At 31.0% G+C, this 15,872-nt stretch overlaps 1 protein-coding gene and 1 long non-coding RNA gene across 2 annotated transcripts in view; one reads left to right on the top strand and one right to left on the bottom strand.

Moving 5' to 3' along the window:
* The window catches only part of LOC115242116 (calcium uniporter protein, mitochondrial), a 41,822-nt gene that overhangs the window by 5,278 nt on the left and 20,672 nt on the right, over positions 1-15,872 (top strand). The gene's annotated exons all lie outside the window — the stretch shown is intronic.
* Positions 11-8,383, bottom strand: LOC115242119. The gene is made up of 4 exons (XR_003885011.1): positions 7,957-8,383; positions 2,888-3,109; positions 1,254-1,560; positions 11-439 (listed from the first exon to the last, which is right to left on the bottom strand). It is a non-coding gene; the product is annotated as an uncharacterized LOC115242119 (long non-coding RNA).

The raw sequence follows: 15,872 nt of genomic DNA, 5'->3' as shown, positions 1-15,872 counted from the left end.
GACGCTCTCGTTTTACCGAGTCTCGTCGTCTCGAGTCCGTTCCCTTGGACAAATTGAGATCGCGAACCTTCTTCTCAGAACTATCGGTTGAAGCGGGATTATCCTCTTTCACCGTGTGCTCTTTACATTTCTCCTCGTCCGTGGCGTTGCTGCTCCTCGTCGGCGAAACCTCGCTCACGCTGCTCGGCTCGTTATGTTCGAGTACTCTTAAGTGCCGCGAACCGTGCACCTGTTTCGTCTCTCTCGTAAAATTATCGTCTTTCGACAAGACAGCTTCGTCGTATCCCAACCGTATGTTAGAAAGAGGCAGTAAATTCAATACGTCGAAGTATTCCAACTCCGCGTCGTCCTCGAAGGCAATGCTGTCTAAACTCCTGTGTTCCTTACGTTTGCGCTTCACCTGAATAGGAAAGCACGCGTGCTTTTCATTCGTTCTCTCCTATAGAAAATGCTATAATTGATCCCTCTTTTCCAGGACAAGTAATTTTTGAAATGTATATTTTTTGTACCAAAAGAGTCTTTTTATGAAATTAAGTGCAATAATGACATATTTTGGAAATAATTAATGAAATAATCAATTTCTAATTTAATTAACCGTCTTTTTAATTAAAAGCAATTTTTGTCATATAATATAGTACAATAAGTTTTTAAATAATAATTCGATTATTATTTCAGTTTTACGAAATTCGCGGGAAAATACTTGTTTAATTTGTACAAAACTGTATCATATGTCTAATGCTCATTGTCAGTTGAAATATTTAATTAAGCTAATCGCGAATGTTGTCTGTGTATATGTGTATGTGTGATGAAGAAGATAGGACACTCGATCTAGACATAATACCGTTTTAATTAAAGTTAGCAACAAACTTCTTAATCTTGTTTCTACATCGAGAAATCCCCCGGCACGACTATTCTCAAAAGCAATACATCACTGTATCAAGTGAATTCTAATCAAAATAATAATTACGTGAAAATGTTATCCTGATAGTCCTTAATATGCTACATATACATTGTAAATTAGATTATCGAGATATACACTATGAGGAATTTATTATAAACTAATTTAATTAAACGTGACGGATTATTATTTTTGACGTAAGCATAACAAAGCCAGTTTTGATTGATTAAATTATTTATTATTCCGCTCAATATAACGAAAATGTGAATGAAAAATCTTCACTATTCTATGCGAAATAAATTAATATATTTGATATTCTGATCTCGATATTTTATCGAGAGGAAAAATATTTCACCTGCGTATATATACAGTCGATACTTCGATTGCCTTCAATGGGCCAGGTATCTTCGACGATGTCGATCAATCCGCTTACGGTATCTAAATTCTGCACGCTGCAGTACCGTCTCGGAGGATCCGGCCAATCGAGGATATTTAGCCGATTAGGATTTTCACGATTTCCTCGAACGTATGGTAATGGATCTGGAAGAGACGCGAGACCCGGTGGAATTGTGTGAAGGCCGCACGTCGATCGCGAATGGTAGGGTTTTGTCTCGTTGAATCTCTCGAAAGAATCTGAAAGATGCTGCTGACTCTTGGAAAGTCTGGAACAAGCCAAGTGCAAAATCTCTTAACCGATAATCCTCGTGAAATAAAATTTGCATTTGTAAAGTTCGAAGACTCTTAAAATATGTGTGTGAATAGTAAAAAAAAAGTTTGTGGAAATTTAATAGCTTAATAACATATGGACTCATTGGATTTGTACGTTGCATAATAACATTGGCTAATAAAAAATTATTAAAAAAAAGACTATTAAATGGAATGAGAATATATAGAAAATACTTTAAAATATTATAATTTGTGTTACCATTTTTTATATTTAATTTTATTTCTTATTATATAGATTCCATATAAATTTATTTGAAATTTATTTGTCAATTTTTCTTTTAAATTTATTTGAAAAAAGTAATTGGTGAATTGGGCTACATTGTTGCCGATAAATGAACAGCTAAATTAATTTTATTAAAAGTATGTTTCATTATTATAAAGCGTCAAAAAAATTTTATCAATATTTCTGTCTCGATTAATCTCGATTATCTTATAAGTTTTACTCTCATGTTCTACGAGTTGCAAAAGATCAATATGGAATAATGTTGTTTTTTACCTGTCAATGATGACTATGCAATGAATTAGATTTTCAACGGACCGTAAATAAACGATAAAAACAATTTGCTCGTCGATCGTGAGCCACTATCCCGATTTTTGATTTCATAACAGCTTAGAATCTTATTTTAGCAAAGTTTTTTTCTAAAGTTCTTATGTGTCACTTTGAAAAGAACTTTAAGTCGTTCGAGTGTCTTATTGAACGCGTCGCTTGCGGATCAATTGAGTTTCAAGTTGCGAATTGCAATATTGTCGCCGCAGACGTTTAATGCATATTTACAGTTAAGAGACCAAATTGAAAAACGTGTCGTTACAATAGGTATTGTTGATGGTCAGCAATTTATTATTATCTTATTGAGATTATTGTTGGTAAATTTGTTGAAACTACGTTTTCTGTGAATATAGGATACGTGACAACAATATAAAATGAGGAAAATCTCTTTGATCTTTATTTGTTAAAAAAGATTTCTTTTTATTCAATTAAAATAAAAAAACACCTTTTTATTTAATTAAAATTAAATGCACTTCAAAAATGTACTTAAATTAAATGTACCTCAAAAGGTCTTCAAATTAATTAATTAATGTATTTTTTTAGTCAATAATTTATACGTTACGTTAGCGTTGTGCAAATAAAATAGCCTGGAAAGAATTTTCATTATTTTTTTATTTCCCTTGTGTAGCGATTGTAGTTCGTTAATTAAAAAATAAGTGAAGTTAAAAGCACGCGATCTACGATCAAGCTTTTTTTTGTATCTAATAGTGGCTCACCTGTCCTTGAGAGAATTCCGATCGATCAGCTTAGCTCTCGGTATCAATTGATATTTCCTGGGCAGATCGAAGCTCGATTGACCTAGTCGAAAGTGCTCTGTCACTTCCCGATTTTGCCGAGAATCGTCCTCTGATATCACTGCGAGACTCCTCGTGCGCTTCAATAGCTTGCTGCGCTCCTGCGTCGACTGCGCCGAGTGGGAATCGTAGCGACTGCCCTCTCTGCAATTAAAATCGCGCAATTGTGCAACGAGTCTAAATAATAGGAAACGCAATTATATTAAAATCATACGCTGTGACAGCTTTTCACTGACACAGGTTTTCCGGGTACAATGTACGCGTGTAATTAGCATATTTTACAGACTTGTATTAGTAATCGTGCTCTTTCTCTCAGTCACAGATCCTCGAGGACGAATTTGAGAGAAATGATACTTTTTCCTCAGTATAACCATTATGAAAATATAATTAAAAAGTTGTATAATTTAGTTTAAAAGTTTTGGAAATCAAAGGAACGTGGAGAATTAATTTTCAAATCTCATTGTAAATAAATAATAGAACCTTAGGAATTTCTCTTCAGTTTGTTTTAATTAATTAAATGTTTCATCTGTATTGAAACGGAATTTTTCAGATCTTAATTACGCGAGAATGTATATTTTATTTAATAGAGTAAAGATTTAAAATGTACAGGACTATATATAATTTTGCACCACGCGAATGAAATTTTCCTTTAGGAAGGATTAATCGCAAACTTATTAACACTCTATGTATTATTTAAACGTAATATGAATATGCAAATTCTTATAATGCTTTTTAAATAATTAATTATAATAAAATGACGTAGCTTCAATATTTCGTTGATTGTCTTGAGTGACTTGGACGAACAATAATGTTCATTAACGTGTGGATGTATTTTGACGGATATTCATCTCTTCTTCTATCATAGAATAAATCATGACGTCAATATCGTACTAATAACTTATTTGAATGTACATCAACGAAGGAAACCGGAAAAACTTCTATGCACTTAAACACGAGGGAAGAATGCATAATAACTACTCGCGAATTCCTCTGCGAATGGCGAATTTCCTAGTCTTGTAAAGAGAAGAATGTCACGTGCAAACCCACTACTTACGCAACTTCTTAAAATGGGATTTATCACTGGCTCTATTTTCAACCCGAATTTAAAAAAAAAAAAAAATTCCTTTTTATCGGGTAGAACGGACCGAACTCAAATCGTAACTCCTGTTATTGTATTCTTCGCATGATGTTCGGTATAATTTATCACATCCGAATGCACACGTGGATGCACTCGTAATGAATCGTTAACTAAGCATTTTACAGTTATAATATAATAGCTGTATTAAATTCCTGTTTATATATTCATTAAAATAAACTGTTAATACCGGATTATTATAATTACTAGAATGAGATTGACAAATCTGATTTGTATTTGTCTAATACAAATTTGAATTGCAATTGTAAAATAATTTTCTCGAATCGGACATACGTAATTTCTTATGTTTATTTCAGAATTTTTTAATTTATTTCTAAAATATTTAAAAAAGAAAGAGAGAGGGGACATTTAATTTCTATATGTCATGCATAATATTAATTCTACGCAAATACATTTTTCTGTGTTAGAACTTCTTATCTGATAAAATAAAAATTTTTGAGAGTCTACGTCCTTCAGGGTTAGTGCTTTTATTATTTTAGTCACGAAATCAAATTGCTCGCCTTGCTCCCATTTACAATTCCTAGTTCGCGAATTTTTCGTCGGCAAACGTCATTTGCATGCAGAGGCAAAGCAAAAACTACGCTAGTGTTCGTAATAAACGTTGTATTTTTTATTTTCTAACCACGTCATACGTGATCGAGGTTTATGAAAAAAAAAAAAAAAAAATGAAAAATTTTGATGTCGTTTCTTGTTTCGCATTTCGGTCGACTAGTTATGCAAAGTTTATTTAATATAAAAAGCAGAAAATTATTACGCCTAATTTGCTCGCTTAAAACTAACGGTTTGAATATATTCATAAAAAAAAATGCACGTATATCACATGTGTTCTTTCAATCAATAGCGAATAAACACTTATACGCCATTTGCATGTGTATCTCGGCTACATATGACAAAATCAGGGATGCAAGTGACATGTTATCATCTCCTCACTTTGATCTTCTGTATACATGCTGTAGAGCTATTTAATTAACGCTCAAAGAGCTTATGTTAACAAGATGTACAAACGGAGAATGGAACGATAACTTCATATTATCACAATCTCAGAAACGGGTACAAATATGTGTGTGTGTATCACATATATTTCATAAAAAAATATTTTCAAAAATTTTTAATAAATGTCGCGATACAGCCAGTTTATATATATCATGTATGGCTTTTTCTACTTGAACAACCGTGACATAGTGAAAAGGAACGTGTCCTTTTGGTTGGCTGCCCGTTTTAACGAACGCGAATCCTTGAGGTCCGAATGCAAACTGCGTATCGTCATCTCATTGTGTTCGCCTGAGCATGGCAGCTGGTTACGTAAGATTATCACGAGTTATCTCGGCTAACTTTGCACGTCGTTTTCATTGAATATGCAAGAAGATTATTCTCAGATGTCTATTTTTCTCTTGTTTTTTTTTTCCTTTTTATGAGAAATACTTCACGTTACGTTATTTTTAAAAAAGTGCAACTTTATTATTAATTTTGTAAATATGATCAATTAGATTTATTAATAGAATAGAATCAAAAAAATATTTTTTAATGCAGAATTTATATTATCATGTTAATTATCCGGTTATTATACAAAACTTTTGTGGCTTTTATAACACTTATAATTTATAATTAAAACTTTAATCTAATAGATTAATGTAAAAGCAATTTTACTTCATGTTTTTTCAATGAAAGATAATCAACAATTTTCAGCGACAGGGTACGAGATGACCAACTAAAGTTTATCACATTATTTTAATTACTTGTAAACTCGTTGATACTTGTACATTCGAAACTGCGCTACATGCTACGCTCGCGAAAATCAGAAGACTCTGATTGCTTCGATTTTAATTTATTCAGCAATTAATATTTCTATACTGCATCGACCTAATATTTTTGCAGAAGTGCGGAAACTAGAGTGTTCGAACTGAGCAATCATATTATAGAGTAATGGTGATTGAATATTCATGAATTATTAAAACATTTCGATCGTACGCTAAACGTAAAAAATATTACTATATTATCAACCTAAAGAAAAGGGCATCTATCAAAAGGCATATTATCAAATAAAGAAAAAGGGCAAAATTTCTCTATTCATTATACAGCTATATTATCTTTTTCTCTAAAAGTTATAAAATAAAATGTTTGATGTAGAAAAGAAGTATCTGATATTTTTTAAGTAGAATAAACAGTTTGATATAAAATATCAAAGGGAAGAACAAATATCTATTTTAAATGATATTCATTTTATGGAAGTAAGCTAAATTTTACTTTCATGTAGAATGTCAAAGACGGAAGAATTTCTTCAGTACTGCGAAAGGCAGTCGCTTTGTTAAGGTTCTAAAACACGCTATATCTTGATATACATTACAAGAAAGATGAAAAACGCTTTGATATGCGCGTAAGCATTATACCGTTGCTGTACATCGAGCGTTTGTCCTGTGCGCAAGCAGCGAATTAAAATCAGTCGCGATTTCCGGTCAATAGACTTATGCTGCACCTGTATTCAAGCTGCATGGCATAAAGAAAAGATAGAGACTTTTGCACGTAGCGAAACGCGACGGGAATATTCTACGTGACTGGACCGGAAAAAGTTCCGCAGCGTGAACAGCCGATGGTTGACATCCGACTGACGACAAAGTTAGTTGTCTCCGTAAGAGTTTATGGGTTGAAGCACAATTTTGCTCGCAACATTTATAGAATAAATTTACACAATAAAGATAATCTCGCGTTTCAAGAGACTTATGTCAACTCACATAATCAAGTAAAATAATTTATGACACGAATGATATATGTACTCGTAAATGCAATATTTTTTCGAGTTTGCGGAGAGAGAGACAGAGAGAATTGTCATGGAGTGTACTATTTATTTTTAATATAATATTAATATTTAATATTAATATTTAATATTTTTATCTTATCTTTCTTTTATTATTATATCAACTGGAAAAATTCGCGTTGAAATAAATATTCCCTCACTTCTCGATTATTCAGCATCATCAAGGCGAAATTGTGAACTTTCTGGAAAGCAATAAGAACAAATCGTATAACTGATTATACCGGAGATAGAAGAAATAAATCTGTTGAGTTGTCAGTGTGTTTATGGACAGAACAGCTTGAGTGAGTCAACCTATAAATCTTTTTTATCCTAATAAGAAACGTTACCTTGATCCTTAACAACTCGTGCCTTTAATGTTTGTTGACGAAGAAACGATGATTATGCAATATCACATATAATCTAAATACATCATGAACAGAACCCACCACCATGACTAATGATACTGTGCTTAAAATGAGGGTCAAGATTAAGTAAGGTGACCAACGACAAAATATAAAACGTAGAATCTTCACTTTTAGATTCACGCATAAATTTTATTCCAACAGAAATCTTTTTCAAAATCTTTTTCACACTGTGTTATATTATTAAAAAGAAATTACAAATTATGTTGTATTATTAAAAATTAACAGATAACTCAATTGCAAAATTCAATAAAAATAAGCAAATCATTTACAGATCATTACATCATCATTTTTGTTTCCAAGCACTCCGCATAAAGGTGTCTACTTGACACATTTACCATGAAAGACACTTCATCAGCATACGCGATGTAACATTAGATAAATTACTCCAGATAACTCAAGGTTTTTCCAAATGACTCTTAAACAATTGATGTAATGAGAATGAAGTCGAAACGCTAACTATCACTGATCTATCGATAACGATCCTTATTGTTCCTCTCACGTAATGAGTTGACGAGAGATTCAGAAACTCTTGAAACAATCGATGTTCGATTAAGGTCAGCTTGGTTTGTCGATAAAGGCAGAATTTTTTTAATATAAAGAAAATTTCTGGCGCACTCACACATACACGATTACTCGGAATCGCACCGGACGTTAGATTTCGGACCTCGCTGGAGGAATCAAAGGACCGGAATGATTGCTAATCTTGCGCGAGATGCTCCTATCAGTCGGATCGCGAGTACCGGCTCTTCACTTTCTCGTTTGCGCACCGACTGGCGCGAAGTATTGTTGTACCTGAAGACCGATCGCCACCGTGCACCTGTTACCGCCGGTGTGCCTGCTATATAGTGGGAGTAGAACGTACTTTAGACAATGACGTCACTATGGTCCCCAGAAATACAATTGTGTTATAAAAGTAGTCACGCGAAGATAAGCTATAACTTCGGAAGTAAAAAATAAGTCCTCGAGATATTGCATATGAGCTGAATCTATATGATAAATTTTAGAAGTTTGTTATATGAGAAATTTCTGTAGCAGAAGGAATTGAATCGTCTGTTGTAATATATAATAAATTTTCGTTTAATTCATAAAAACGTATTTTTATCTCAGTTTTCTATCTAAATTTATTATTATTTTTAAAATAATTTGATACGATTTAATGGTTTATTAAATTATTATTTATAATATTTATTTAAGTCGAAAAATGATTATTGTGATTTCTAATAATAATATATTATGATAATATATTTCCTCATGGGATATTAATAAAAATTATGCTAATTAAAGAAAAGTATCGTATATTACGAAATTTTAATATAATTATTATTACTCCCAGCATGATTGATGACACATTGGGATGATATAGTCATCATCGAAGGTTATGATGAGATTCGAAGGACTAAACACAAATTATGTATGTAGAAATGAGGGTTAAATGCCAATGACCATGTACCGGATTTGGCAAAGAATTCATTATAAAAACGCGATGCATACGAATATTAATTAAATTATTAAGCAAAATGCGCATAGATTAAACAAGCACAATTTTTACAATATTCACGCATATTTATTTTAATGTATCTCGCAAATAAATTTTGATCTTTGCCAAATTTTTTTCTGTTGACATTTGTTTTAATTTTTTAACCATATAATAACTTATGTAAACAACATATATCTTGTGTATATATGCATGTGTAGAAACAAAATTAATTATACTTTCTATAACATTTAAGTTTCTGCATTTTTGCGAAATTCGATATATCAAACTATTTCGATTCAAGTACTATCATGACATTTAAATCTAGAAATCAAATCTAAGATCTTGATGTAGAAGCAATAAAACCCTTTACGTTCGTTCGCAGTGAAATGCAAATTTTACTATTACAACTTTATTTCCGCCATTTTAATTCGCTAAAACAATTCAATCTTCAACGATTAATTTTCATCTACCAAGATAAATCTTCGATTCTCAAAGCGCTAAGTAATCTTTGAAAATTATAATTCGAAATTCGAAGTGACGAAGAGATACTTTATCTTGAGTACACATCACGTGTCGAAGGTTCGCCGAGTAGATTCTTCCAAGGTATCCTATGAAGATATCTCCTTCGTTATCCACGAGGTTATCCACGAGGTTATTACTGTTCTTCCGCGAAAGCACTTTTACTACATATGAAGCTCGATTCGCCATTCTTAGTAGACTTAAACTTGCGACATTGTGTCAAGGTCATAATATGCCACGACGCTGTTTTACATACGAAAGATTGGGAAATTTTACGCAAGAGATTGAGAAAGATTTTTCATCAACAAAATCTTATATCGCTTTCTCCGCGAGTTAATACAAATTAAAAATCTACCGGTCATATCTTGGCGAGCTGAGATTAATTCGTGATACTATTCAAAAAACAATTTAAATAAAGGAGCAAAAATGATGCTATATTGAAGTATGATCCTTTTGTATGATTCACTATTCCGTTTTGCTTCTATTAACGTTTTAATTTATATATATTATATATATTATTATAATTTTAATTCTTAGAGAGAGTAAACTTTCTTGATTATATTACTCTTACTATTAAAAAGAAAGCAATAACATGTATACTGAAAAATGCAGAATATTCATGTAACTTTAAATATCAACTTCGAGAGATAGATATCTTTGTCACTTATTGATAACTTTCGTTTTTTCCATTATAATGTTTATTAATTTAAACAATTAGTAAATTATATTATTTATTATATCACATAAAAGTTGAAATATTTATCATATCATACACTTTTTTTTTCAGTATTCTTTTTTAATGCAATATATCTATTTGCTACAACATTTTTAAATATAAAAGAAATTAAATGTTCGTAAAATCTTATAAAACTTTATACTTTATATTTTACTTAATATTTTATAATATATCTTATTGCAAAATTTTAACATGATTTTGTAATTGATGAAATACTGAAATTATTATTTTATGTTTATCCTAAAATATTTGTAAGGATAATGAGATTTAAAAATTTATTGACATTTACATGCATTTTACAATCCTGGGACAATGTATTTTTTAAATGTTTTCAGAGAATTTTTAGTGTCAATTCCAAGTAAACTTAAAATTTTCTGAATTTTTATTCTATTCTATTCTTATTATATTCCGTTTTTTATAAAGTGATTTTAACTAATTATTGAAAATAATTTATTTACCGTTATGCGTTTCCGTCGACTAAAGTATATATTGTAAAATGGAAATATCTATAGAAGTCTGATAATTTTTATATCATCGTTTCTCATCACGATTAATACAGGCTTCTCGTGACCTGTTAAAGTTATCATTAATTAGCACATCTCAAGGTAAGAACATCATCACAGAAAGACGCAGCCAACTAAGATAATTAACGCGACAAAGAACTATAATTGTACTTTACAATTAAATATTCCATTTTCATAAAACATATTATAATGGCAGATTATTAATTTTTTTTTTTTCGAAAATGGAGTCATATATTTTTCTTAAATTCATATTTTTTTTTGTCTTCAATCATTAAATAAAATTACAATTAAAATTTCATTATATATACTCGTTCTATATAGTTTATATAATTATTGTATTAATCAGAATTAATATACTTTTACATACAAAAATAAAAATACATAAAATGTCTAAAAAATAACACAGACGGCTGTTTATTATCGGTGTGCGATTCACTTTCTATAGCAATTTGATTCGTGAGAGATGGATGGTGAACATGAAAGAGAAACGAGTGCATCGTGGCAAACGTGTAAAACTATAGAGAGGAAAGTGACCATGGCACTTGGCCTAGCTGCCATTTACACGTAGTATTGGAATACTTTCCTTGGCTAGCAGGACTTCTCAGTTTCCTTCCTGATTCACTCGAACTCACGTTACATTCTGCGCTGCGCATTTCTCTACAAATTTTTTCTGACACTTAATCCTCTTCTCCGGGAGAAGCTATCACGCGCATGTTAAAACGACTATTGCAACGAATACATCCGACAATACGAAAGTAAATAACGTGCTCAGCAATTATTTCATTAATTAATATGATTCGAGACAATAACATTACAATTATAAATCAATTTGTGAAAGCTTTACAATCTTTTTGGATAATGTCAATCCTGGAACTGCATTAGCATTGATTATTAAAATCTATATAATTTGGACTTCAAGAAGCAGTTTTCTAAGAATTTATATAGAATTAATATTTAATATATTTTTCTAATATTAAATAAATTATATAAATTTGATTTTATAATTAGATTTTAATAAGTGAAATTTCTACTTTGCCATATCTAAAATCATTATTATTATCTTCAGTCTTAAATTCACACGCATTGTATAATTTTTTTTATATTAGACTTTTTTTTTAATTTATGTGTTTTATTATTATAACCATCTTGTTCTATTTATTTTACTCTGGTTCACACGAACACATAAAAGCGGATCTGGACGCGCGATGGATTAAGAATCCTTGCATTATATCGAGTTGGAAACGGAAAATGGGACATCGCAATTTATGCTGTAGGATCACACGAACTTCTAATCAAAGTCTCACACATCAAGTTGAAGAATCATAGTGCATTTCTCTGTAGTTTCATTAACTTCGAGAATGGATTGAAGCAGATCGATTATTTCTTTTTACGAATAAGAAGAGCATCTGGGTATCAAACATACAGAAAATTCAATTTTTACTAAAGTTCTATTATAGAACTGTGAATAAAGTTTCGATAGGAAAACTGGCGTGGTTCTTAAAGTTGATACGCGGAAAAGATCATTTCTATATTCCTTTGTAATTTACATATACGAAATATTTGATAAAAGTACTATTATTCGCCGAAAAATTATTATCCACGAAAAGTGCAGCGCATTTAAAAATATTTAAAATCGCTTAAAGTTTTTCTCCACATTTTGTCGATCTTGGTAACTATTATTATCAGCTGCGTAATATTGATTACTATAATTCTTTACGGAATTAGGGAAACATATCATTTCTGTGAAAAACAAATAACTAATTATTTGATTAAATTTAGCGTAAAAGTAAGAGCAATAAATACATATATAAACGTCAAAAAAAAAAAAATATTATTTATATTCATGAACAGAAGATACGGATCTACGAAGCGCAACACATTTGTGGAGATTTTATCATATTTTCGAGCACGGAACAGCCATAACGGTTAAGGGAAAAGTGTTCGTGGCATGTAACTTTAATGATGCACGTATTTGAGCCGAGTTTCAACGCACATTGCACGCTTTCTCTGATGGCTTAATGCAACGCTCATTTTTTTATGTTTCTTTTAATGAATGATCCATGAAATTAAAGTAATGTTTGTAGAGATTCAACAGCATTGTGCGTATTAAATTGGTCAATATACTTTTGGAAACAATTGGATTGAATAAAAAGAATACAATAGAATATAAAATAAAATAAAGAATGGAGTATAATAAGAATAGAATAAAAATTTAACAAAATTTTGTTATACCGCTTGGAATTAAAAATAACAGTTTTCCTAGGAATTTAAAAGAATACATGCGATGTTATTCCAAAATTGTGAAACATAAATTCCTACAATTTTTAATTAAATTTTTACAGTTTATACTATGTTCTCATCAAATATTAATATTTAAAGTAAAAATACAATAACAATTTTAATGGTACGAAATTTCATGGATTTCAACCTTTTTATAAAAACAATTTGTTCAAATATTTTTTATTTTCTGAGATAATTAGATATGGAAAAGTGATGCAATAGACTATACATATTAAAAAGATCGTTTTTGCCTTTGTCGTAAATACCTGATATAATGCACAAAATTTTCTGTATATTCTTTCCGGCGCGAGAATATATCCAGTAAAAAATCTCTCGTGTTTCACATAAGATACGCGTTTATGATAGAAATTGTAATTGAACGATACTCCGATTTGCCGTTGTATGCAACCGATATGCAACTGGGATATCACGTCGAAAAAGAGCGCAAACAACCGCAACGCCACTCCGTCCCCTCTGCTCGGTTTTAAATCGATGAATCAGAAGGTTGTCGAGGAAACCACTTCACCCCATATGAAACAAAATATATACAATTGAATGCAGCATACACGAGTGACCCTACAAAAGTTCACCTGCCTTTCATTCCGAGTCAACTTGTCACCAATGATTCATATATTGCGCTTAAAAACTGCAAGAAACGTGGACCATAATTTCTTTTACATTTTTAGACGCATATATTAATATTATAAAATATCTTGAAATATTATATCGCAGAAATTGTTCGATTTATTTAATGCTGAATTTTATATTTGAATTATCTAAAAATTGCAATTATTATATTTGCATATTGTATACACAATTATTAGTTTATATTGTATATTGACATTTATATTTAATAAAAAATGTTAAAATTAAAAAATTTTTACTAATAGAGATATGAAAATAATTACTTTTTTTAAAGAGAGGGAAAAAAGGTGATTATTATTATATATATTATTTCCATTTTTTTTTTCCTCAGAGAGATGTGCAAATATGTTTTTATCAATAATCATAATACATTTCACAATACATTTCGAATGGTATTATTACTGATAGTTATTTTGTTTTGTTATATAAATAATTTTTTATTTTACAATTATTTTTCCCCTTGTTTGAATATTGTAATTAACAATCAGTGTAGATGCAGTTAAGAATGCAATAATGATCATGTCCAAAGGTAAAATTTTCACGCACGAAGTGATTTTCATTGATCTTCATTATTTTTCATTATTCTTCCGGTTCTTATCGTTTCACCGGCAACCGAATTACGGAATTTTCGCAAAACCTCTCGGGAACCAATTACGGATTAACTGACAATACGCATGATGGAACCAATTAAGCTTGATTACCCGAAACATCGTTAGGAATTCCGCGTGGTCGGCGATCCGCACTTTATCACGAGAGTGCTCTGGAGAAATTGATGCTTATGTCAGAAACCCGGTGTGAAAGCGAAGTGATACGTATGTAATTTAATCTTGGGTCATTGACACCCACAAAATTTCTGATTCACTTTCTATAAACAAGATAACAATATATTTCTAAAAAAGACATTAAGTGTTATTATTTTTGTTATATATAATCATCTTGCATTTTTTTCGTTCATGGATTTTTTAATCTTTTCTTATTGAGTTTTCTTTAATTATAATATCTATACTTAATTATAAAATGTCAACTTTTTAATTATATATTTGATTGACAATCTAAAAATTTTCCAAATTTTTTAAGATAATTAGGTAATATTTTCTTTGCTATAATATTTTAGAAAAATTAATTATTCGCTTTTCTCAAAAAAATATTTTTACTAACTGAGAATAATTTTAGACTAGTTTAATACTCAATATCTACATATTATCTATATTTGCCATGTTTTCTATATCAAAATATCTTTATATATTTTCTATAGTAATTTATGAATATAGCAAGCAGTTTTCAAAATCAGGTCTTGGATGGACCAGGAAATCATATTTAATCGAGAAATCGCTGTTGCTTAATCTGGCTATCGATTTTAATGCTACCGCACTTCAAGGCTGGCTGCTTCCTTTACGTAACGTTGCATTCGTCGTGAATAAAAAAACATTGCCCGTGTAATAAACTTATTATTACATAAACGAGAATCTTCACGAGACCGATTGCAAATTGTGTCTAAGTCGAAGGCACACACAACAGTTGGAACTCAATCATATGAAACGTTCGTATTGATAAACGTTTGCGTCAGCACCTCATTAGAGCAATTTCGATGAGTAAACTACGAGTTTATATTTAAATTTCAGGCGATCTACTATGTCGTTATTTGTTAAACAAGACGGAAAGTAGGTCCGATTATTCCGGTAAGTTGCATGATTTTTCCCCGCCGATTCGGAAAGGTCAGGAAACGAGGCCACAAGGAAGCGACAGGAAGTTACACAATAGAGAATATGCTCTTGTTCTCACAGGGGAAATATATATGCTGATAACGTTTTTAATGAGAACTCGATTCTCGTTACGATCTCGTCGAGTTCCTCCATCTCTCGTAGAATATCCCCGTATAAAACTCCCGGATCTTTCATGCGACTCTGAATTACGAGAGTACCTTTTAAAGAAGCAGTACGCTTAAAGAGCGCCGCCATAGAGTGGCATGGTGAGATTACGGAAGTATGTTCTTTTGATGATCGTGAAATTATGTATATGTTGACACCTCGCTACGTTAATCCGATCACGTCGCGTTAAACAGATAGACATATGCCCGAGCGAAACTTAACGAGAAGATCTGCTGTAAAATTGAACGACCAGGCACCACACCTTAAATAATCCAGGGATATTTCGAGACGATGATAAACGTCACAGCGTAAGTTCGTTTCATCGATAGACCTCAATACTCGTGAAACTAACGTCTTCTCTTCAAATATTGAATGTTTGAATTAGAAAAATACGCAAATTTTGCATACAAATTAGAGGAAAAATATTTATGTCGATATCTTTCTTAATTTTTTCAAATATCAAAACAGTTAAACGATGATAACTAA

The sequence above is a fragment of the Formica exsecta genome, unplaced genomic scaffold (genome assembly GCF_003651465.1).
Source record: "Formica exsecta isolate Colony F162 unplaced genomic scaffold, ASM365146v1 scaffold568, whole genome shotgun sequence".
NCBI lineage: Eukaryota > Metazoa > Arthropoda > Insecta > Hymenoptera > Formicidae > Formica > Formica exsecta.
This window is presented reverse-complemented; position numbering and strand designations above follow the sequence as displayed.